The sequence below is a fragment of the Podarcis filfolensis genome (genome assembly GCF_964270895.1).
Source record: "Podarcis filfolensis genome assembly, chromosome: 2".
Taxonomy (NCBI): domain Eukaryota; kingdom Metazoa; phylum Chordata; class Lepidosauria; order Squamata; family Lacertidae; genus Podarcis; species Podarcis filfolensis.
The window spans coordinates 69,545,278-69,571,280 of NC_139605.1; the positions used below are offsets into that span (position 1 = coordinate 69,545,278).

The following is a 26,003-nucleotide window of genomic DNA, read 5'->3' on the forward strand; positions in this document are numbered from 1 at the left end:
GATTTAACTACAAAGCAACTACTTAAGTACACTTGATGCTAAGACTTTATAATTCGGCCATTTTATTGGAAATACTTGTCTATGATTTGCAATTAGCCAAGTGGGTACACAGATGTAAAAAGGCCTTTTAAAAAGTACTGTTTTTAAAAAATATGATAAAGAAATTTGATATAGTGCAGTCTGAATCCATTGCAGTTAACAGAGTCCTCCCCTCACTTTGAGTTGTAAAACTCTGCTGGATTTTTCCAACTTTTAAAAAATAGATTAAGGCTGGGAGTAAGAATGGAAAACAAGATATTGTATTCCAAAGTAAATGTGGTTAGGATTGGGCAGTAAAGTTGCTATCCAGAGAGCACTCACTTGGTAGTAAATTCCACAAAATCAATGAGGTCTTCTTTCAAGTAACTATGCTTAGGATCAAGGTTAATCAGGAGGATAATATATAATTCAGTCTGACCTTAGGCAACCTGGAAAATAAGTTTGCCTGACTGGAGGTTTTTTTGAAAAAGATGGCAGTATTTGAAGGGTTGGGGAAGTCACACATTGATTTGGGTTAACTGGAAGATAATGCCTCATTTGAAATGAGGATTCATGTTTACAGATGGGAATAATCCAATATTTAGCCATGTTTACTCCAAATTAAGGTCCACTGAGTTCAACAGAATTTACCTGCATTCAACAATGCATACTGACTAGGGATACAATCCCACTGATCAAAACTAATTTATTTGTATGCAAAGCAGATGCATAGAGTCAGGATGTTAAAAAATACAAAGGTAGCCAATTTGGCCCATGGTGGTGGTGGGGACTCGGTGTGCGTTTGGGGGGGGGGATACCATCCAAAGCTGGGCAATGCATTTATCAGGACAATCCAAAAAGCCACAAAAATGAGCTTTTGAATTCTCCAGAACTTTTTCTCAAGCAGCATGTTGCACGAGTTAAGGGGTTGGTTGGATTCAGATGAAAGATGATAGTATCCCGATCCATTTCGGGTGAAGTTCACTTCCTACTAAACCTGCATAGGACCAGCCTGGGGAACTAGCCAGAGGCGAGAAGGAAACTGCTCTGTTTGAACTTAAGCTCTCTCTCCACATTCTGCATCCTGTTTAATGAAGAGATTCCACTCGGGGTCTCCTGAGCTCCATTTTTTCGCTCTGCAGCTTTAACTGCGGCAGGCCTTACTTCCTGGGTAAATATCCTGGGGACTCCTCATCTCCATAACCAAGCAGAGCGCTAATCCCCCTAATGGCATGCTTCCTTAGAGCAAGTCCGGAGGGGACATCCTCTCTAGCGTGCATCTTTAGGGCTGCAGGCGAAAGATCCCTGGGCCTAGCGCACTCGGGGAGACCTTTCCACGACTCCCGACTCGACCAGGCCCTGTAGGCGCGCGCGTCCGGGGAGGCAGAGGTTTCCCAGGTCCCCCTGGGCGGGGCCCCGAGCAACCGGGGACTTGGCTGCCCCAGCGACCCGCTCCCCGCGTCCTCTGTTGGCCACCGGGCAGGCAGGTGTGCCGGGTGAGGGAAGGAAGCCCGCGATCGGAGAGAGATTTCTGTGTTATTCTGCAGCGCCCAAGGCGGGCCGGTGCTTTGGCTGCCGCCGCTGCGATTGCTTTAAGGGAGCGAGGTCATCCGTCTGGCAGACGCCTTTGAGCCTCACAAAAGAACAGGATGTTGTTGATTTGTAACCAAACCACAGAGAGGAAATGATTGTAAATTTCCTCTAAACATCCCCACTGTCTGCCTCCCTCGCTTCCGCCTCCTCCTCCTCCTCTTCCACCCCCGCAGCAAAGGAGCTGCTGCAGTTTCCATAAGGGGGAATCTCTCCTGCGCAAATTGCTTTCCACCTTGGATTCTCTTTCTTCCTCCCTCTTTTTCACCCGTTCATTTCAGCATCACGATTTCTCTCCTCCACCACCACCCCTTTCCCCACCCGCCTTTTGTCTTTTCAATTTAGGCAGAGTTTACTTAGCAGTCCGCAGCTCCCGCTTGCTTGGCCGGGTGAGAATTGGTTTACAGCTGTAACACCTACCCTGCAAATCCAGAACAACCCGTCCCGGGGTGGGGGGTTGGGAGGAGGGGGGAGAGAGCGGGGAAGGCGCGCCATGAGTTCATTGTGTAACTTTCTCTCCCCTTCGCGAATGAGTTGCATTATTTACCCGTCATATTTGCTCATCCTTAATCCATTTGCGAGCCGGCAAGACTGCAGGAAATCGCGCGGGAGTCCAAACCAACCCCTTCCGCTCCGAATTCTTCAAAAAACAAATCTGACCCTATAGAGTTCTTATCATTAGAGGCCTCTCTCTGTGCTTAATTGCAGCTTTCTAAACGGCACACCGCGGTCGCCTGCCAGATGTCCCTATATTTTAAGGGGTTGTGCTCTTAGCTTTTCGTTGCCACGGGTTATGGCTTTCTCCGTGACAAATGAGATACAGCAAGCAACTATGTCCCTGGAATATGGATGGATTGATAGGTTGAAATATTCCCTAATTCACATCTGGATGTGGTCTGTACTCTCAGATCCTTACTTATATACAGCCTGATCCAGTTAAAGTTGGGAGTATGTGGATTCAAGCTCCTCCAGTCTCCCCCCCCCTCTCTCTCTCTCTCACACACACACACGCCAATGATTGTAGGTTTAGCTTTAGGAGTAAGCCCAGTTGATACCATTACAACTGATTTACATAGAAGTGTGCTTAAACCACAGCCTTGCTGACGAATCCCCTGCAAATCAGAATGAAGTCTATACTTCTTCATTCAGGTGGCCCCCTGGTAAAAATACAACTAAAATACAACTAAAAATCATACAGCATCTGGCACAGTACAATCGCGACAACAGGCAGAAAAATCATTAAGTGGTTCCCAAGATCCTCAGTAATTTTCAAGTGGGCCATGGGAAAATTTTTTTGGTAGCCACTGTTTGTTGTTGGCATCTGTTTTATCTCGAGACACAATGGGGTGCGCCTCCAGGGGTGAAGTCAAACGTCTGCATTAGTAGCACCAAAGTAACCTTTCCAGGGTGCAAGCCTGGTTAGTCTGTATGGAAGTCCTGGGATACACGGTTCTTGTCGCTGTATAAGACCAATGGTAAAAATGGCCTGCCTAGCTAACCTACAAAGGGATATTTTGCTTTATTTAACATGGCTACCATATGTACCTTTTGAATCAATAATATGAAACGCTCACTATAGTGTGAAAATTGTCAAATGGGAGGGTGGGGGAGAAATGAGAAGAAGGAAAAGGATATAAATCATATGCCTACTTTGTTTTAAAAAACTAACCAAACACACACAAAGCACAGTGATATTTTCAGCATGAATTGAAATGTGCCATTTGCAGAACAGGAAATATTCCTGAAAGCTTCTTCTTGTCCCCATTAAAAATAGTTGCAAACAGTTGAATCAACGTGGGCGATGCTGGCATCAAACTTCCCAAAGCAGAATATGAGAAAGAGGAAATCCCTGCACTGGACAGGAAATGAGAAATGATGAGCTATATCTGCGCTGCGGACCATTTTGAAGAAGACGTGATCTCTGGTGTATTGTCAAGTCCATTGCCTCTGCTGTCACAGGACTCCTTTCTTTATTGCTAACTAAGCCCAGGGGCTGCTCTGATTACAGATATACTGTAAGCAGCTGCTTAAGACGATAGCTATGGGAGGAGACAATGTCGATGAATCTTTAGGGGAACCGCTGCCGAGCAGTGACATTCGCTCACCTTCGGAAGGTTTGTGCATAATCTTTAGTTACGATAAGGTCTGTAGTCATAGACTTGAAGCCCCAAGGTTGAAAGGTCCTCCTTGATGGCTATGCATCCCAATGGTGAATAATGCTGCGCACTCATAATTTGCTGTGGATGAAAGAAAAACCCTCACGATGTCTGTTGCCTGATTTGTAGCCAGAGGAGAGGTTTTGGGATTACATTCAGTGGTTCTGTTAGGGCTAGATTTCAGAGCCTGGGTCCAGGAGCCCGCCCCTCACCAAATGAGCAGCAACAGATGATGGGGCCAATAGCGGCAGGAAACAGGTGTGGTGTCCACTTCCTAGCATCACACAAGCCATGTGGGGTCCAGAGACACTCTGAGGATATGAAAGTGGCAGGCACTAGGGAATTCATTCCACAACCCACTAAATCTGCTTGCCTTTTTTTTAGTGAATGCTTCCCCTCCCTTCCCCCAGCCTGGCAAAGTGGGCAGAGCAACTAGGGGAGAGGAGACAGCAGAGCAGACAGAGTACCGTATTTTTCGCTCTATAAGACGCACCAGACCATAAGGCGCACCTAGTTTTTGGAGGAGGAAAACAAGAAAAAGAATATTCTGAATCTCAGAAGCCAGAACAGCAAGAGGGATCGCTGCGCAGTGAAAGCAGCAATCCCTCTTGCTGTTCTGGCTTCTGGGATAGCTGCACAGCCTGCATTCGCTCCATAAGACGCACACACATTTCCCCTTACTTTTTAGGAGGGAAAAAGTGAGTCTTATAGAGCAAAAAATACGGTAATATGCAGGAGGCAACCAGCAGGCTTCTCCCCCTCCTCCCTGCCATCTTACTAAGTTTCCCCTAACTTGCCAGGGCCAGTGATGGAATATGTCAACGTCACTTGAAATAAAGAAAGAAAAGCTTATCTTTCTTAAATGGTTACAATGGTGGAGTCGTCAGAGGATGGTGAGTGAAAGCATTTTGTGCCTTATAAAACATTTTTCTTTTGGATCTTATAAAGGCATGGAAGTGGCTGTATAGCTATGCAGATGCTCTACAGAGACAATACAGGCAAGCAGCGGCAGTCAGGTTTAGGCATGCATCTCCTCCATTTTTGAACATTTTCAGAGGTCAGACAATAGATTGCCTTCCTAGAACTGTGCTGCTTGCAAAAGATTTGATCCAGAAACATTTACTGATGGTTAACTTAATAAATGTGTCAATGGAAGTGGTAAAATCGCCCTGCCTGAAACCTTCCTGAGGGATTGTGGGGCTTGCAGGTGGCATGAAAGTACAAACACTTTCCTCTCTTTTCCAACAGCCCAGTTGGGTGTGAAAATTAGGCCAGAAGCGCTCTGTGCACCTAATTATAATGTTGTTGATTGATGGTCTTGGGGTGAGGATGGAGCAATAGAGCACCTGTTTTCCACAAGCCTTTAAGTTGCTTTTATTTATCCTCTATTGGTGCTTTATCATCTGTAGGGCATGTAGTTCTCCCCGCCCGCCACACTTACGATTTAGTCTGCCTCTGCACAGACCAAGATAAAGTGCACACATATGCCTGTCTGTTCAAAAGTAAGCCTACAGAGTTCAAAATGTAGGCACTTACTGTCGGGATGCATGGCCATCCAAGGCTGCGTAAACACCATATGTTTAAAGCACATTATTTCCCCCCCAAAATCCTGATAACCATAGTGTACCTTCACAGAGCTCCAGTCCCCGGTGCCCTTCACAAACTGCAGTTCTCAGGATTCTGTGGGGAAAACAATGTGCTTTCAATGTACTGTGTGTCTATTTATGAAGCTCGAGCCAAGAGGCCTCCTTTACCTGGCTATGAAACGGTGTGCTCAGACTTTTTTAAAAAAAGAATTGAGACCCTCCAATGATATACAGTATGCGAATGTAAACTTCATGTGTTACATGTGCCCTATGGGTGATATGCATTGAGAGCACTGATGAAACTACAGAGGTGTGGACCTTGCAATCAACTTTTACAATCCGTTTAATATCACACTTACAAAATTGCAGATGGCAGGTACCTCTTAGAAAAACCATGCCCCTTTCTCTCACAGGAAGAAATGCCTCCCCCCACCTTCAGCCACAAATAATGCTGGTTATGGCATGTGCCCATATTATTGGAAAGCAAAGTGTGCTTTTTCCCCAAAGAGAGCATTCTTAATTAACATAAAAGCATATGCAGACTGAGTAATCAAGGTTTCTTTAATTGGATGGCAGCCCTAATAAGACACTTATAAGTAAAATTAAACCCAAATCTCTTGAGCTGCAGAATTCAGATTCAAGCATCTTTTAAAGAATCTAGACTCCAAAGTCAATGTAAAGTTGTTTCTACCTTGAGTAAGACTATTCATTTATTGCTGTGCTATAGTCCCTAGGAAATTGCAGCCCTTATCTTCAGGGCTGCAGATTGCATAGCAAAAGTTATTAGCCTGCAATTTTGTGTACATTTACCTGAGAGTAAGTCTCATTGAACTAAGTGGGACTTACTTCATAGGACTGTGCTGTAATTCCAGGGGATTGAACTAGGGCCGAATCAGCACTAAGCAAGGAAGCTGCATTTCTGAGTTGCTCAAAAAAGACTGAGCCAGCCAAACAGTCTCCAGCATCTCCCTGGTACTCCTAGGTGACCTCACAGCTGATTCGGAGCCAAGGAAAATAATGAGCGATTGAAACAAATTGCACAGAAGGGTGACATAGGAAATTGCCTCCTGAAGGCAAATGAACAATATAGGATATATAGAAATGAAATAGCACGGATGACACTGTAGGTTTTTTCAGGTACAGTGTGTGAATATTTGGATTCTGTTTATTCTTTCAAAGTGGCACAACTCACTGTTTTTCTTCTTCTTCAATAATTCAGTTTATTTTCCCTTTCTTGCAAATTAATGTAGACATTTTCAAGTACTGTACTACACGTTTAATCTAAAAGATATACACTAATCAGTTCCTGGTGTAATTTTCTAGGTAGAAACAGCAGGATGTTGAAAAAGAAAATCGGGTGAGTTTTAGGTAAGCAGTTTTGCACCTTTGATTGCCTTAGGAACGCCTGGAATTTTTCCAGGCACTTAAAATTTTTCACATTAGTTATAATACAACTATTCCACAAAATTGCTGGTTGCAATCCGGCCACGGAATGCACAGAATAACTGTTGCCCTGCCCTCAGCCAAGTCCTATCTAGGTAAATAACAGCGCCACCAGTGTTATTTTATTTAATTTTATGAATTTATATACTGCCCCATACCCGGAGGTCTCAGGGCGGTTCACAGTGTTAGGAGGGCAGCTCTATGGATCACCTGCCCCATGAGCCGCCACTGTTTGGATGTTCTGCCATGGGACAATGAACTACCTCCTAGTGATAAGGCTGAGAGATAATGTAGATGGGCAATGCTCGCTGAGGAATATATACCTCTGCACATGTACTGACATAGGTCTCCATCAGACTGACATTGATGGCACACTGGCTAGGTGGCATGGCAGATACACAGGTCAACATATAGCAGGTGAGCTAGTCTCCATGTTCTCAATAGCACCTTCACAAATACAGTATTTACAAAAAAACCTTTTGAGTGTAGGAATAAAATCCTGACAACAATTTTTGTGATCATGCTGTCCTATAGTGCTTCTAGGATGTAGGTGGATGTTGAGGACGAGCAACACTGCCCATTCTGGGGGGGGGTGTCCATCCGTCTGTCCATTTCTCATCCAGTGGTTCTAGTATAATCTAGGTTATTGAGTGAGGACATGTAGTCCCATGTAGGCTGTTGCATTCAACAGGGGTGAATGGGAGCGTGCAGCTGAGATCCTCTTCTTGCCTCAACTGGAAAAGGAAGACCTTGCATTTTATCACTTTATCACAGCTGTTTCTATCAGTCAGCACTAGGCAAAGAAACTGCCTTAGGCAGTGGGTGTTAATTGGCAATCTAGGTCCTTCCTGTCATGAAGTGTTACTTTGAGGTATTACCAGCTTCTGCTAACACTTGAGTCCTTGAATAAAGGAAGCAAATATGCAAGAGGGTGTGTGTGTGTGTGTGGCAATTGCTTGACTCAACTGAGTTGTGTGTTTTCAATATGAGTAGTCACCTCTGTTGTGCTTGGGGTTAATTTTGAAAGTGGGATTAGGGAGGCTTGTCGTGCCTGACCATGAACTGCAATTGCTAGTAACTGTGCTGCTTCCTATCAAAGGTGCTGCACTAAGATTGTCAGAAAGACCTTTAAAAATATTTGATCATGCACCTGCAGCAGCAGGGTGTTGTGCAGAAAACAAGTAATTCAGTACAGTTTCTCCATGCAGCTTTACAGTCTAAAGGAGCCTTCCACAACCTGGTTCCCTTCAGAGGTTTTGGACTGGAACTCCCAATTTGTGATGGAAAACACTCTGGGTGGGACAGAAAGGAGTTGTAGTCCAAGCATCTGCAAAGGCAGCAGGCTGGGGATAACCAGTCTAAAGCATGTTAAGTAAAGGTAAAGGGGTCCCTGACCATTAGGTCCAGTCGTGACTGACTCTGGGGTTGCGTCGCTCATCTCGCTTTATTGGCCGAGGGAGCCGGCGTACAGCTTCCGGGTCATGTGGCCAGCATGACTAAGCCGCTTCTGGCAAACCAGAGCAGCACACGGAAATGCCGTTTACCTTCCCACTGGAGCGGTACCTATTTATCTACTTGCACTTTTTTTAATGTGCTTTCGACCCGTCGCAGGGATTCGAACTGCCAACCTTCTGATCGGCAAGTCCTAGGCTCTGTGGTTTAACCCACAGCACCACCCGCGTCCCCTAAAGCATGTTACATGAAGAAAATAAGGGAGAGAAGGTGAAGAGGAATTAAAGTAGGAAACAAGGGGCTGAGCCCAAGAGCAGAGAGGAAAAAAGAAAGTTTGATTATAATTGTTTTCTGTAATTCTCTCCAGAAATAATTCTTACATCTATGAGGATCTGAGCCTAATGCCCAACTTTGTAAATAACCTCAGATACAGAGTGGCAGAAATCTAGAAATCTTTTGGCACAGTTATTGTTTTGCTTTTTGGTGTTTGCCACGGGGGCTCCTTTGGGAGGAAGAGCAGGATAAAAATGGAGTAAATAAAATGAAATTAAAACTTTGGTTACCAAAACTTCTTCTTCCATGGTGTAGAGAAGCCATGGAGCTTAGAGAAGGAATTTCATATTTTGTCTGTGTTCCTGTACCAGAGTCCTTTAGAAGATTTTTTTTTTTTTAATCCAGCAAGAGGATAAAACCATGGGTAGGCAAATTAAGGCCCAGGGGCCGGATCGCCCGCGGATGGTCCAGGAATCAGCGTGTTTTTACATGGGTAGAATGTGTCTATTTATTTAAAATGCATCTCTGGGTTATTTGTGGGGCACAGGAATTCATTTCCCCCAAAAAATATAGTCCAGCCCCCCCACAAGGTCTGAGGGACAGTGGACCGGCTCCCTGCTGAAAAAGTTTGCTGACCCCTGGATAAAACCATAGATGTGATGACCATTTGGAACAAATTTTGAACTCGGTGAGGATGGCTAGTTTTGGTCCTGTTCAGGGTCTGCATATGAATGGAATGCCTGTCTGAGCAGGAGGGAATGGGGGTTCTTTAAAGCCACTTCTCTGAAACTACTCAAAAGCCATTTTTGAACTGGATTAAGGTTTTTAATGAATGCTTCAAGGTTTACTCTCTGCAGGGAGCATCAAAGAGTACAAGAGGGTTCTTTGGTGGTTTACTGTTTCTTTATATAGGATCTTTTTCCGGGGCTAGCTTTTCTTCCTTTTTTAAAAAATATGACCACAAGTTACATAAAACATGGATTACGGAGTCAACGAGTTACATGACTTTTCATTTTCTTCTTTCTAAAATATAGTCTTGGGAGGTTACATATGACCCACCTAGTCTGGATTCATGTCCATGCTGGTAGAGAGGAGAAACCAGCCTTTCTACAGCAATAAGTCGTAAGATAGTCTTCATGCATCAAATAACATCCAGTCCCTAGAATTTGGAGAATAGATTGACAGACCACGAGTCATTCATGTTTACTACCCTTCCTTAAAATCCTTACTTCTAGCTTTCTTTGGCAAATGTATTGATATCCAATCCACCTTTGACTCTCACTACATCCTTGGCTTCGCTTGCATCCTGTGGCAGTGAGGCCGCAGTCCAAATATCTGCGGTGTAATAAACATTTGTGCCGAGCACAAATTAATGCTATTGATCTTGGAGAGGGCTGGAGCTTGCTTCTGGTCTTTTCTCACTCTGGGACCTCTTGTTCTTCCTTCAGTTTTCAATTTAATTCCTCTTGTGTGGCTCTTGACCCCGCATAATCCGGAGTCCTCGGTTCTTGCCTGGATGTGGCTACAATTCCCCTACCCACGAGTCCTCTATCCAAGCAACATATGCTATTTCTACAAAGCACATTCACCACTGAATTAGCATAGCTAATATGCAGAGGTTGCAGCAGGTGCTCTAGTTCTGTCTTAGGTGCTGGAAGCAATGAGGCAGTTTGAAATCACTATCAAAGAGGAGACTTTTCCCACCAGGGCGAACTGTCTTCTCTCAGAGTACAGTAATGTATGCAAGAAATTAGTGATAATGACTGCATGCTGGACTCTATGTTCCAGACAACCAACATGCTCTGAACATGTTGTTGGAAATAAACATGTTTACTCAGAAGTAAACAACAACCTTGCTCCAGTCATAAAACCATAGCATTGCAGGAGGCTTTGTAGATCTCCAGAACCGAGCGGTAAAGTTTTACATGAATTGTACCTATTTTACCTTTAAAATTGTCAGTCTTATTCCTTCCTTCCTTCCTTCCTTCCTTCCTTCCTTCCTTCCTTCTCTCTATTTGCACTCAAGTTCCTTGGGAACAGGGATTGATTGTTAAACTAATTGTACCCCTGTGAGGAGAAGTGGAGTCTCCTAAGAACTCTCAGCATCCTTAAACTACAGTTCCTGTGATTCTTGGAGGGAAACCATGATTGTTCAATGTGGGATGATAGTGCTTTAAACATATAGTGCACATGGGGCCTCACAAAGTGACTTTTCCTCCTAACATGGGCCTACCTAGTAAAGTTGATCCTTGGTATATCTTAAACCTGATGTTTTGTCCATAGTTTGCCCTGTTGCTGTAATTATTGATATTTACCACGCAGTGGTGCCTTTAGAAGAAAATATCACTGTGTGAGAATAACTTGGAAGTGGTAGCTCTGTAAACCAGATTACATTTGACTTATGTGGCTCCACAGGTGGAAAAGTTCAAGAAACGGGCTGTGCGGTAATAACTGTAATCACATGAATGGCATGGAAGTCTGAATCCAACCTGAGCAGAATCTGAAACCTGATCCACTGTTCTGGCATGAGCTGGTCCATGGCTAATAGCAAATCATTAATGGAAAAACTTTAATACAACATTTTAGAAGTGGGCATGATTGCAGAGGGCAACTATTTTGTCACGATGAAGGGGTTTGTTTTTAGTTCGTTCCAGGAGCGCCTCACAATGTTTTAATACTATAATTGCCAGTTTTCTCCTTTTCCACCTGCTAACAATGGAACAGTCCATTGTTAGGGAAGCCTTTGTTCTCCAGCATTAAATCTGTTCTCTGCTGAAAATTAGAGGGCAAATGGTGAACTGGTGTGGAACGCTGTGATACTTTTAAAAGGTGCTTATTACAAGGAATCGATTACTCGGTATCGATAAGCACATTCTGTCACCGTTTGGGTACCTGATGGTTGCATTCAAAGGATCACCTGAAAAAAGCTGGTTTCTCCCCCTACACAAAAAATAGAGAGAGAATTATCCATACTTGGAATTAATTCTCACGGGAGCTTGGTAAGATGTGAAAACAAGCCCTTTTGAATGGCTTGACATAAATGAAAGTGTAAACGAAAAGCATTTTATTCAGTTTTCGAGGCAGTCTTTTGGGAGTCAGTGTGCCACGTGGTCTGGAACCAAATGTTATGGATAGCAGATCAGAACAAGGAGCACTGTGAATGCTGAACAAAAAAGGAAAGGAAAGGGAAAGAATGGCCCAGCCTAAGCTGGAACAGCTGAAAAGCAAGGAAACAACGAGTCTTCTCATGAAAAGCAAATAGCCAGGGAGAAGCCACCTTCAAAAACAATGTTGCCTGAGCTGCATATAACTCTCTTTTTCTTTAATTGCACATTTTACTTATCTAGTCCTCTTGCTTCTCGGTCTCGATGGCAATGCCTTCGTTTTTACCCACCTGTTTTCTGCATATTCTAAAATAATTTAACTTAGCTGGTGTGATGAAGGCTGAGGGGTGGGTGATGTGTTGCTCTCAGGCTGCTGCCTCTTTGGTTGCCTGCCAAGAGAGCGCAGTGGGGCTTGCTTCAGTAGCATTTCGTTTCAAGCGGAGAAAAGTTGCCTTTGCTCTCAGACAAAGCAGAAGGGAATCCGTAAAAGGACTGCACATAGGCAAGGGATATGAGAGGGAGAGGGAGATTTCTTCTTCAGCTGCTTATTTAATTTGACACTGTCCTCGGACATAAGGTCATTTTATTGCCGGCCTGATGCCTGCCAAACTGAGGAAGTCACCTTTTAAGGAAAGAGCTGGACCGTACTGTCTAGTTGTAAATGCTATATTGAATGAAGGCCATAGCTTGGAATATCTAGAGAGTAGTTCTTTGTGCCACAGTTTTCACTCTGCCAAAGCACTTTCCATAATCAGACCTAAGGCATGTTTACATTCCTGTTGTCTTTGGTACTGGGCACATTCTCTCGCTCTATGCTCCCTCTCTGTGCAGTACACATCCATCTTTGAAACATGCATATTTGGGGTGCTCAGGCTAACTCTGTCTCATAATAATAATAATAATAATAATAATAATAATAATAATAATAATAAAATTATTTGTACCCCATCCATCTGACTGGGTTGTCCCAGCCACTGTGGGCTGCTTCCAATATATTTAAAAACATAATAAATCATTAATCTTTTTTTTAAAAAAAAACCTTCCCTATACAGGGCTGCCTTCAGATATCTCCTAAAGGTTGCTATAGTTGCATATCTCGTTGACCTCCGATGGGGTGGGCCAACTTTGTCCGGGCCAACTAAAGGCCCATCAAAGAGGTGGACATCACCATTTCTACAGTGTACCTTGGTGGCCCTGTGTTCTACTTCACAGTGGACAGTGCTCTATTTTGAGGGCTGTCAGGGGACAGCTGTTATTGAAGGGCTGTCTGGCTGAAGGCTAGTTTAAAAAGAAAGAACCGCAAGGAGGGACAGCAGGAATTGGCCGCCGGTTGCTTTCACCTGAAGAGAAAACTTAGCAGGCACACAGGTCACAGTTCCCCCCACAACAGTGAGATAGAATGGGTGGAATTCAACACTGGGCTCTTCCTTTTTTAAAAAAAATAATTTTTATTAACCGACCAATCAAATCACATCACATAAATTCCGAATTACAAAGCCGAATTTTAAATTTTTTGTTGACCCATATTTCAAGTTCCGAAGGGGATTCCAATCATCTTCTTGCTGCTGCGTTAATATCCACAAATCTGTCCAAATAATGTTCATAATTCTATCCAGTCCTATCTTGCTGTTCCCACATCTCATCTTATTCATATATTTTTTTTGTTTTTTCTTTATGATCTCTTCTGATAATCTCCTTAAGCAGGTAAACACTGATTATAATCCTGTGTGAATTTTTCCGTTCGTCCGATCACCATATCAATATGGTTTCCATATATCATCACTTCCATAAATAAAAGCACTCTTTCCCTCATTAATCTTCGCAAATCTGTCGCCTTCTTTAGTCCCTCTGAGGAGGCTTGCCCACAATATGAAAACAGATCCATTCCTCCTCCCAGACATAAGTCTTTCGACAGAACTTGCCAAAATGGCGACGCTGTTTTTTACTGCGTCATCCCAAAGCTCTTATACTTTCCACAATCTCCTTAAAACATGCTTTTGGTTAGAAAATTACCTCCACACAGTCTTAAATCATCAGCTTAGGTCATTTAAGCGGCATTTCTGACTTGTGGGGGGGGGGATTCTTGGTTAATCACATAGATAAAAGAAAGGAAAGTTCCCCCCCCCATCCAGTCCCATTGCCGACATACCGAGCCTTGGTGTGTCTTCTCATGATATATTCCTGTTTATCCGACCCGTCTTCTTTCTCAGAGATCTCTTCAATTAGCAGTCTTTACTCCCCTTTCTTCCTTGAAATATGTGCATTAGCTTCCTCCTAATTGTTTCTTTTGAAGTTGCTGCAGCTAGAGGCACGAAACAGAGACAGCGTCCAGGAGCGCCGAAGTCCACACAAGTGCCCCCACCCCCTCGAATTCAGGGGTGGTATAGGGCACAGCAGGCAAGGGCAGTCCACCCCCCACTTGCTTGGGGGGGCCGGGAGGCTGCTTACTCCCATCACAGCCTCTTAATTACCTCGTGTGGGTCGGAGAGATGTTATTGTCGGCCATCTTCCAATGCACCCCTAGTGCCCCCCCCAACATTGGGCTCTTCCACTCATTCCATCTATGTAAGCATTCCAGCTTGCTAGAAGGAAAGATTCCCCCCACTCCTCTCCCTGCCCCATGCACTGTTCCAGGGTTCTCCTGACCCCACCCAGAGCCAATGGAGTTTGCATAAATGTGTATATTAGTCAAAACTGCATTCAGAAATATGCTTATTGGGATAAATTCACCCTAAAACGCTGAAGAATTTTAACGAGGTTTTTAAAGATTCACAAATTGCTGCAAGAATATTGAGAACTGAATTTAAGACAGGAAAAGTGAGAAACTAAGAAGGCTGAAATCAACAGAGCCTTCCACCCCTGGCGGGGATTGTAATTGTATTTAGAACTGTATCCTTGAAGAAGAATATTCTTTGACACGTGATCAGACTTTTTTCCCAGTAGAATATTTCAGTCTTTGGTGCTTTCCATATAAGATGCTACAGTAAGTGCTCAAGTTCACAAAAGAAAAGAGTGTATTCAAGGTTTATGTGATGTCAAACATAAGCTAATGAGATAATTTGTCTGGGAAATGCTCAGGAGCCTTGTAGAAATTTCCAAATATTTGGTCACAGCAGCCTTGTGTGAGAGGAACAGTATCTCACAAGAAGCATCAAGGTTCTTGGTCCCTCTTCTGTCAGTTTATTTCCTTCATCTGGGAAATGTTTTGGTATTACATTGTTAGTATCGGCCTTGATAAAAAAACCCGTTGTGTAAAAGACAAGTGGGCCCCATTAGACAAGGGGTGGGTAATACTTTCCCCCCTCAGGTTTGTGTGCTGGTACTGGGTGGGGCCAGATCCAAACATGAGCGGAGCAAGTGAAAGATGGGAGAAGGGTGGGAATCATCCCACACTCTTTCCTTCTTATTCACACGCAATCCATACAACTATTCACACACACACACAAGCATGCACCCCAGTCCCCCATTCATTCTCTCTTTCTCACATACCTTTCACCCTCATTGTTTCATTCACACACAGCATTCCATCACTATCCACCCACCTCCCCCCCCCACAAAGACATACATACACTTTTTAAAGTTTAGGCTAGTGTCCTGTTTCTAACAACAGCCACTTCAACCCTTTCAGGGCTATTTGCATAGCAGGAATTCATTTGTTGTGGATGATGTGGAAGAAGGTCCACTATTTTGCATGTTCCTTTTTATTTGGTGCATTAAACACACACACACACAGAGCAGAGACATATTTGTGGCATCCTGGATGAGTCATCATTCCTCTCTATAGCTTAGTTTATTAGAATTCTTAAACTCCTATGTCTCAAAGCGACTCAATGCATCTTACAGCAGATTAAAAGAGACAAAAGTTAAAACAAGGCAGCAGTACAAAACAGTATCAACAACCTCTTAGTATCACAACCAGACAAAACAACAGAGATAATCTGTGCTCAAAAGAGGCATAAAAGCAGCTGTCTGATCCCAACAAACGCCTGGGAGTAGAGGAACGTCTTGACCTAGTGCCGAAAAGATGTCTGAGGTTGTTGTTTACTTGGATAAGAACTTAGGATGATCCCTGCTGGATCAGAACAAAAGTTTATCTAGTCCAGCATTCTGTTCCCACAGCTGCCAATCAGATGCCTGTCCTGTGGGAAACCTGCAAGCAAGACCTGAGCTCAACTCTGCTCTTCCCAGTTACAGTCTATAGCAACTGGTATTCAGAATCATACTGCTTTGGAAAAGGGACGGCATGGCTAGTAATGATAGCCTTATCCTCCATGGATTTTTCTAATCTTCTTTTAAAGCTATCCATGTTGGTGGCCATGGATGTTGTGGGAGTAAATTCCATAGTTTAACTATGTGCTGTGTGAAGTATTTTGTCTGTCCTGAATCCTTCATCTTCACTGGATGACCCTGAGTTCTAGTACTATGAGAGAGAAAGAAAAATGCCTCCTTCGCCACTTTCTCCAAACCTTGCATAATTTTAGACACCTTATCTCCCCCCCCCCACCCTGCACCAATGCCTTTTATTTAAACATCCCTTCACTGAGACTATCTCCTAAAACCCCAGCCCTACGGGTGATTTCTTGGAAACATGTCAGTGTGTTCAGTGAGGCTTCCTGCCACATGAGGGCCAAGCTACACAGTGCAAGAGCATTTGTTGGGGGGGGGGATAGCTTCATAGAATCATAGAGTTGGAAGGGACTTCAAGGGTCATCTAGTCCAACCCCCTACAATGCAGGAGTCTCAACTAAAGCATCCATGACAGATGGCCATCCAACCTTTGCTTAAAAACCTCTAAGGAGGGAGAGTCTGCAACCTCCCGAGGGAGTCCATTTCATTGTCAAACAGCTCTAACTGTCAGAAAGTTCTTCCTGATGTTTTGTTGGAATCTCCTTGTAACTTGAATTCATTGATATGAGTCCTGCTCTCCAGAGCAGCAGAAAACAAGCTTGCTCCATCTTCCATGTGACAGCCCTTTAGATACTGGAAGATGGCTATCATATCTCTTCTTAGTCTCCTCTTTACCAGGCTAAATGTACCCAACTCTCTCAGCCGTTTCTTATACGGCTTGGTTTCCAGACCCTTGATCATCTTGGTTGCTCCTCCTCTGCACATGTTCCAGCTTGTCAATATCCTTCTTAAATTGTGTGCCCATAATGGGATACAGCACACCAGTTGTGGACCAACCAAGGCGGAATAGGGTGGTACTATTACTTCCCTTGATCTGGAATTATAATTCTGTGATGCAGCCTAGAATAGCATAAGCTTTTTTTTTTTTTTGCTTGCTGAACAGAAGGTCGGCGGTTCGAATCCCCACGACGGGATGAGCTCCCATTGCTTGATCCCTGCTCCTGCCAACCTAGGAGTTCGAAAGCACATTTAAAAAAAAAGTGCAAGTAGATAAATAGGTACCGCTCCGGCAGGAAGGTAGACAGCGTTTCCGTGTGCTGCTCTGGTTTGCCAGAAGTGGCTTAGTCATGCTGGCCACATGACCCGGAAGCTGTACGCTGGCTCCCTCGCCCAATAAAGCGAGATGAGCGCCACAACCCCAGAGTCAGTCTCGACTGGACCTAATGGTCAGGGGTCCCTTCACCTAATTGAGAGTAGAGACGCAACAAGCAGGAAGGTTAAGTATCCCCTCCCCAAGCTGATATCTTAATTCCAAACTCTACCATGCCAAAAAGCAAGCTTTTATTCCATAGGTATATATTACCATGTGCATTTTGGGCCCTAGTGTACATCGGAGTTCAGCCTTGGTACAGAGGTTGCCGTTTAGTTAATCAATCTCCGCCGGCATCCTTCTGCTGCCTGCGAAAGAGCACTGGGTGCTGTTTCTTTAAAACACTACTGATTACATCTGACCCTTGAAGCAGCGCTGACACAGTTTTCTCAAGGTTTTGTACACAGAGCTACAGGAGTGTTGTTTCAGGCTGACAGATATATGTATTTTTACTCGCAGCTCTTTGCTTAGGAGTCCCAGATGTTTGTGCCACTTTTAACTTGACCTAAGGTCCTTTTGTGGCGCGTTCGCCTTCTGAAGACTAACCCAGATCCCAGCTTGGCCCATATGGCCGCATTTGTACAGCTGACAGACTCCAGAGCGGTTTTTGCCTACACCTGGCTATCATCGCTATGGACGATGGGTGCGGGGAGGTGGAGCAGGGAGGGGGGAGTGAAGCAAAAGCAGGATGACTAATTCTCAGGGTGTTAAATGAAACAGCTGCACAAAGTGCAAAAGGGAAGGGGGGGCAGGAATCAGGAATTTAAGTGGGCTTTAAATTCCAAAGAGCAACTTGCTTTGCTTTCCTGTCCACCATGTGGTTTTTCCCTGTTCATGCTGTGTGCTCAGCAGTATGCTGGGGCAAGAGGCTTCCAATAAATTCAGCCTTACCAAATGTCAGAGTTTGATCCAGGCAGTTTGAGCCGGTGCCATTTTTCTCACTAGCAAAGAAAAACGGGCCGAAGACTGGATGAAGGGCACTGGGCTAGTGACAAACTGGCAACTCAAAGGGAAATGTCTCAGGCCTTGCATCTGTACACACAGGCAGGGGAGTCTGCAGTAGTTTGAGGCTGGCTGGATTAGTGCTGTGAGAAACCATGGTGGAAAAGTAGCAGCTGGAGCAGCACTGAAAACTTTTGCCGGGCTTGCAACCAAGGAAATCCATCCTATAATTATAAAGTTCCTGGTACTATTTTCAGCTATGTAGAATTGGATTACCCTTTCGCTTGCTGTGTGTGTTGAACATCGACTCTTGTTGGTACATTCTGTTCAATATAGGGTTTGTCAGATTTATTTATTATTATTATTTTTTAAAAAAGAGGGAATTCAAGCTATTAATTTTAAAGATAGACATAGTTGGTTTGCCAAAGCATGAGTGAAGTGACATTCTTTCCGGAATCAAAGTTTTGTGATGTTTTTGGCCTTGCCTTAGTTTCTACTTGAGGACCATTATTGATATTTATTTCTTCAGTAATAAGCATTTCTTTCCTTTAGCTCATTTTGAGGGAAGCCTGCTTTTGTTTCTTGCTGCATGGAGTTTTTGTTTCTTGGCAAGGAGTTCCAACGGGCAAGGTCTGCCACACTAAAGGCCACCCGAGTCCAAAATGCCCAATCAGGAAATCTCAGTGATCTTTGCGAAGACTACAGCTCAGGAGGGAAGAATGAATCCTGCCATTCACTGCAATCTCCATGAAGATCAACCGCCACCCTGCCCAGGCCTGCAATTAAATTTGAGAGAAGCTCCAGTTATTATTTTTCAAATCCGATAGCTTTGTGTTTGTGTGTACACACACACATGTATGAACGGAGACGTATGTGTGTATGACAGCGTGAGTGGCCTCGCCCCCTTTTTTATATAGCTCAGTTGGATGAGGGTCTGGGGACCTCATCCTGCAAAATGCCCCCTGTCCTTGACTTAGAGCATTATGAACTCTTGTAAAACTGGTTTGGCCAGAGCTGGTGATGAGACCCCAAAAATGTGCATGAGGATTCTGCTGGTGACGACAACCCTGCAGTATGGCTTCCTCTTCTTTTTGAGCACCACTGTACAATGAAAAAAATGGAAGGTTGTTTTTTTTTTAAAGACAAGAGTGGCCTGTTTTTAAAATGGGCCACAGTCACTGACTTGACCTAATTGCATCAGCACATTCTTGAGGCTGACTCTCTCTGCTCTGTGAAGCGCTTGCATCTAGTTCCTCCACTGAATGCTAAACTTGCTAGATTAATTTCCTCGGGCAATTCTGGCCTTCATACCAGTGGAGGCCATGACCAAGATGACAATTTCCTCAATGGGGATCATCTCCCCATGCAGGAAAAAAAATGTGTTCTTTGTCTTTCCCTGTGTCTACTTCCAAGTCGTTATGCTTGCAAATAATAATAATAATAAAAATTCAGGCTGCAGTGCAAGAGATTTCAGAGCACATTCCCCCCCGCCTCCCATCTACATGGAGATTGATATTTTGGTAGGAAATCATAATGATGGAAATGGCTCTGAGACAGGTTATTATTTTGTAAAATAACTTCAGTGTTATGCTATGACAAATGTTCAGTCTGGGCAAGCTTATCACCTTGCCTAACGGAAAGACCCCTCCTCCTCCCCTCCATGTACTGTTCCTGATGCCACCCAGAGCCAATTTTGGGAGAAACAGGGAGAGCACAATGTGCGCAGTCAGGGAGGGGGGTGCCTCATTCTTGTCATCAGTAGCTTTTTTAAAATGTTGGTGAGACCCTTATTTACTTTTGCATATTTCACTGGTGAAGCAGTGAGATTTTGGAAGTTTTGCCATTGGATTTCTTCCATTGTTATTATTTTTGAAAAGTGGACTACCCATTGGTAGATTCGGTGGTGTAAAACGTACATGTCGTCATGACTCTGAGCTACAGTGTTGTGGGAGCATTTCGTGTTTCCAAGCCCTATTCCTACGTGGAATGAATGGGGAGCTTGTAGTGAATGCACAAGAGCCAGAGGGCAAGAACCTGCTAGGTAGGAACTTCCCAATTCCTCTCCACCAATCCATGAAGGAGACAGACTGGGGATGATGTTGAGCTCCCATCCTGCTGGGGACCTGGCAAGGCAATCTTCTGGCTTTTTCCAAGGCCCTGTCTTGAAGGTTCATGGAGGATAGTTCTACTTCTCTACTGTGGACTCTGCTGGCTTAGACTCCCCTTGTTCCAAGTGGCTTTTCATACTGGGCAGGGGATAGAAAACCTTTCCAGTATGCCTTTAGCTTTTAGTGAACACCAATGATGTGCTGTTTTGTCCATTCATTTATTATTATTATTATTCAGACATCTGCTTCTTGGCCACAATGAAAATGTACCAGGAGATTTTAAAGGGATGGGGTGCAGTGAGCTTGCATGCCTCTGGAGAGCATAGAGTGAAGAAAATTAAATTACGCATGGACACTGATGTTACTGACGTTGATTTAAGGAAGAAAGTATGAATTGTGCATTCCTTACACTGCACAGTCTTATCATTCCTCCATTGGATGGGCTTCAAAGCTGGGCTTAGAGTTTTAATGGAAAGATTTGTATTCCTGCCCCCCTCTCTCAAGAAAATGAAGGAAGGCTCTTAAATAAAGCCTTGTCTTGTTCCATGTTTGGCAGCCAGGCACATTCGCAGTCGTAACAGCCGGGGGTGGGGGGTGGGATGAGATGGGAGAGTAACCAAACCCCCATCTACTGATCACAGGAACTGGCTAGCTGATCCTTTGATATCAGGCTACAAGAGGACAAAACAGTGTGACATGGGACACTTCCTGTCCCGAATGGGGGCAGTGATACTGGACACCTGAAACAACAAGTGCACAAAAGGTTCATAGTCCTGGTCCAGGAATGTCCTATCTGGGCTGAAGTTGTTTCTCCCGGAACCTGCATCAAGGAATCAAGTCCTGCACATAGATGTGGGAGAGAGGAATTTTTTCCCTAAGCAAAATGAATTGAGGTGGACCTGACTGGAATTTTTGCATCACAATCAGAAGATTGCTGAAGGCAAGGGTAGGGAGGCCGGATTTTTGTCTTGTAGGAGCAGAGTGACATTTTTGTCTTTGCAAAAGGAAAGGAAATGGAAGGAAAACCAGATAAATGATAAGAGTTTTGACTTCTTGTATCTGATAGAGAATAGAACAGATAATAGAATTACGGTATAGAGTGGGAAGAGACTTTTTAAAAACTGCTGGCTTGTTTCAAGAAGTTTGTCACTTTTGATTGAATTAAAAAATGCATTGAAAAGCACCAACAATGATTTTTGCCCTTATTTGTAGATGTGGAACAGAGACATATGCTGATAGCTTCTCCAAAATGAGGGCCTTGAAATTTTGCTGAGAAATGTAATACAGACACGGGTGGCGCTGTGGTCTAAACCACTGAGCCCTAGGGCTTGCCGATCGGAAGGTCGGCGGTGACGGGGTGAGCTGCCGTTGCTCGGTCCCTGCTCCTGCCAACCTAGCAGTTCACAAAAGCACGCCAAAAAGTACAAGTAGATAAATAGGTACTGCTCTGACGGGAAGGTAAACGGCGTTTCCGTGCGCTGCTCTGGTTTGCCAGAAGCGGCTTAGTCATGCTGACCACATGACCCAGAAGCTGTACGCCGGCTCCCTCGGCCAATAAAGCGAGATGAGCGCCGCAACCTCAGAGTCGTCCGCGACTGGACCTAATGGTCAGGGGTCCCTTTACCCTTTACCTTTAAGCACACTTGCTCTAGAGTAGGTCCTATTGAAATTAAGTGGACAGTTCTGAGTAAACCTGGATAAAAATGGGATGTACAAGTAATTCATGAAAGTTTACATTCCTAATTATTTTACTTGTTTATAAATGTTTATAACCTGCTTTCCATTTGACATCTTCAAAGTGGTTTGCAACAGTGGACAGTGGACTGAGCAGGCACACACAGTCTACCTAGTCACAGGTTGGATCTAGACACCTCAAAGAAGCATTTCAGTTAAACTCGTTTTAAACTTTGTATGAGAAATCGGGTTAGCAAAAACGGAACTCCACAGCGCCATCTGGTGTCACAGTATTAGAATGCATAAACAACTCATATACAAAGCGCTTTTTCTTTGCCAGTGTAGCTGAGTCTCCAGTCTTCCCACTGTGGTGAGATGTGCTGCATTACTATTTCAGTAGTGATTATTTCTAAATTTCCATCTATACAGGGAAGAATTCAACGCCATGCTCTTCTGATCATCCCATCAGCACAAGCATTTCTGCTTACCAGAGGGGAAAGCTCTTATGCTAGTTTCCTCTAGAGTGCCAGTGAATTGGATCCAGGCCATTAATTGGCTATGCAAATTTTATGCAGATATAGGCTCTCTCCATGTGTGTGTGTGTGTTGTGTAAGTGATCACCCTAGCAAATCTGCATAGGAGCAGCCTATAAAAGAATACAGTGGTACCTCAGGTTACATATGCTTCAGGTTACATACGCTTCAGGTTACAGACTCCGCTAACCCAGAAATAGTACCTTGGGTTGAGAACTTTGCTTCAGGATGAGAACAGAAATCGTGCAGTGGCGGTGCAGCGGTGGCAGCAGGAGGCCCCATTAGCTAAAGTGGTGCTTCAGGTTAAGAACAGTTTCAGTTTAAGAAGAGACCTCCAGAACAAATTAAGTTCTTAACCCGAGGAACCACTGTAGTGGCAACTCCAGTTTTTCAGTAGCTGGAAGAACATAAACAACAGAGAAAATTCTTTTAACCTCTAGAAGTGGGATGATTACCTCTCCCCCTCCCTCTCTCCATAGATCTGTTCTCCCTTGAACTGCAGTGACTTCAAGAAATACAATAGGATGGGGATAGGAGAAGAAGATGGTATGCAGGTTTCCCCCCTCCCTGTTGACATCCAAAGGCATCTGAGGAGCATGAGGTCTTTCCTGTTTCTAAGAAAACAGTTTCCCAGGAGGACACCTGAAACAACAACCGCCTTCTTCTCTTCTCTCTGTATCTTTGGTGAGAGTCACAAATCACCTCCCCCTCCTTTTATATCCCTCTCATTTATCAAGTCAGTTTTGTGTTTTGCTTTGTTTTCATTCCTCTGTGCCAGAACAAATCTCTGTGAGAGGCAGGTGCCAGGAAGTGCAGTAATCAGAGGAATGTGTTTCTAACTTTAGTTCTTTCAACTGCAGTGACAATTACTGTGTTATTTTATTTAAATAAACACAAGCCTTTTACTGGAAATGTGAATTAGCTTCTGTATCAGGAGCTGCGCGGTGGAAAGAGGTGTGTCGGTAGACACTTGCTGCTGAATGGTGGAACTGTGGCAGAGAATATCAGCGTTCCCCTTCCATTCTGGATGGCCCAAATGCCACAAGGAGAAGATCGCACCATTGTTCTCTTGTCAATGACCTTGGGGACACAATACGTTCTCCTGGGTGAGCCCCATTGGGTCAAATACAGCTGTGGCTATGGAGGAGCAATTAAGCAATTTTAAATAAATGGACAACTAGAATTCAGCAATTCTGGATATGTAATCATAGTTTTTATTAACGAGTTTCATTTCCCTAACAGGAAGGAATGGGGGGGGGGGAGACCAAGAAAATGATGTGGATTATGTGCTTGGTGAGATAATTAGCATCCTTTGGTGCAAATGTTCAAGGTCTGCCCATGTATTAAGAATTGCTGTAGAGTAGAGTTCCTTCCCCAAGTCCTTTAGCAAAGGTATGTCATGCATTCAAAAAGGAAAGGGACTTTTCTATGGTGGTGCACCCAACTTTGGAATGTCCTCACTAGAGAGACATATGTAGCACCAACATTACAGAGCCAGGTGAAGAGCCAGACATTTTAGATTATTTGTGCAGTTGGCATCGCCTTACTATTTAGTTTTAAATTTTTTTTTAGTCTGTCTCTTATCTTGACGTGTGTTTTATGTTTGTTGTTGGTGTTTGCTTGTTGGTGTACATGGTTTTTATATGGTGTTGTGACTAACTTTATTCACACTTTTGCACACTATCCTGGAATCTTTAGATAAAGAGTAGGTATGAAATATTTCCACCAGGCTCTTTTGATTTCTCATTCTGCCTGGTCAAGTAGTTCAGAAGCAGCCTTTGATATTCAGTAGAAGTGCCCATGTTCAATAGTGGTTGCCTCACTTAAGGGTACTTTGATGTCTTAACCAGGGCTGGACCAAGGCATTTTGCTACTTTTGACGACATGCAGAAGGCATCCGGCCATACTGGTAGCTGCATCAGCATTGGGGCAGCACCCTTCACCACACCTGACGGCAGCAGGCTAATTTAGGGGGTCGTGTGACACACAGAGAGTTCTGTCCTCTATAATCTTGTCACCGGTCCACTTGGTGCCTGCTCAGTATCTGCTTAAACAAACACCATGGTGTAGTGGTGGCAGCACCAGCATGCATTGGCTGAGCAGAGCAACACATTCACAAGCAAGATGGCTGCTGGAGTGTGAGGCCCAGACAGGCCTCTTTGCCTGCTCAATGAGTCAGGGGCCTTTCCCAGTGGCACCATAAGTGACGTGTTGGAAGAAGACAGTCAGGACTGGAGGGACAACCAGACAGCCAAGGCCAGCAAGCAAGCTTATTGGCCTGGGTGCTGATTCTCCCAGCATCTACAGTGATACCTTGGTTCTTGAACGGCTTGGCTCTCGAACAAATCGGCTCCCGAACACCGCAAACCTGGAAGTGAGTGTTTGCGAACGTTTTTCGGAAGCCGAACATCTGACGCGGCTTCTGCGGCTTCCAATTGAGTTCAGGAAGCTCCTGTAGCCAATCAGAAGCCACACCTTTTGTTTTCGAACCGTTTCAGGAGTCGAACAGACTCTGAGAATGGATTAAGTTCGAGAACCAAGGTACCACTGTACTGGCTCCTTCTGCCTAGTGGTAAGGCTGGCTTTGGATTGCTAGTTGATTATGAAATTGTTTCCTTTCCCTGCCCTGTCAGCCGCATGTTGACAGGTAGAAATCCAGCCTTTCTCAGCAGGAAGATGAAGTGCTTGTACTGGGAAAGGGCTTCTGTTAATTTCTGCCTGTTGTAAGAGGTTAAAGGCACAGGCTCTTTGCCAAAAGAGAACAGCAAACTCTATTTGGAAATGTTGTCTAATTAGACCCTTGTGTGTCATGGGAAGACTGCCCTATCTGGAGCATCAGACAGGAAGCATGATTAGATGGGAGTGTGAGCCTGTACTGCTATTGACTTCATCACTGTGGTGTTTAGGATTGCAATTTTTCTTTCTTTCTGTTTTGTTTTTTTTAAAAGAATTCTGGCAGGGTTCCTGTGCCATTTAACAGCTGCATAACCATCAGAGATTCAGCAGCTGAATGAAGCTTTTCCTGACTTGGAGATGCAGTCATGGGAAAAGCGTTGGCTGCTGAATTTATACTTGCCATGCAGCTGTTAAAGGTACAGGAGCCTTGCCAGAAATAAAAGTGGCAACTTTAATTGCATTTGGTCTGTATAAAATATGGAGGGTGGTCTGCAGTTAGTACGGTTACACATTTCACTTAAGCACTATGGCTGCTTTTATGCACATCACATAATATAGAGACCAAGTCCTTCAGGCTGCAAGTTTCTTTTCAGTCTCTATGCACACGTACTTGTAAAACTTGTTGAACTCTGTGGGCTTGCTTCTGAGTAAACAAGCGTAGGACTGGACTCCAAAAATGAAGATGAAGGTCAATGACTTTAATGGAAAAGTCATTGGATACCCAGCCAAATGGGCGGGGTATAAATAATAAAATAATTATTATTATTATTATTATTATTATTATTATTATTATTATTATTATTATTAATGGTTCTAACCAAGAACAGAATTACCTGTTCTCCCCTGATCAGATGGCATGGTTAACTTTGTGACAGGCCTAACATTTGGGCCAGACACAATGGGGATGGTTTCGTGCCCACGCCACCCAGGTATGTTTCACCCATTCATAAT

At 44.0% G+C, this 26,003-nt stretch overlaps 1 long non-coding RNA gene across 4 annotated transcripts in view; it reads left to right on the forward strand.

The window, feature by feature from the left end:
* Positions 1-23,225, forward strand: part of LOC310756364 — a 32,703-nt gene extending 9,478 nt beyond the window's left edge. For 2 of the 4 annotated variants that reach the window (XR_014544832.1, XR_014544833.1), the window contains exons 2-3: positions 6,674-6,718; positions 22,856-23,225. This is a non-coding gene — a long non-coding RNA (uncharacterized lncRNA). Of the gene's footprint in view, positions 1-3,674; positions 3,723-4,564; positions 4,658-6,673; positions 6,719-22,855 lie in introns of those variants that run through there. The other 2 variants (XR_014544834.1, XR_014544835.1) reach the window with 2 other exon arrangements.
* Positions 23,226-26,003: the final 2,778 nt, after the last annotated feature.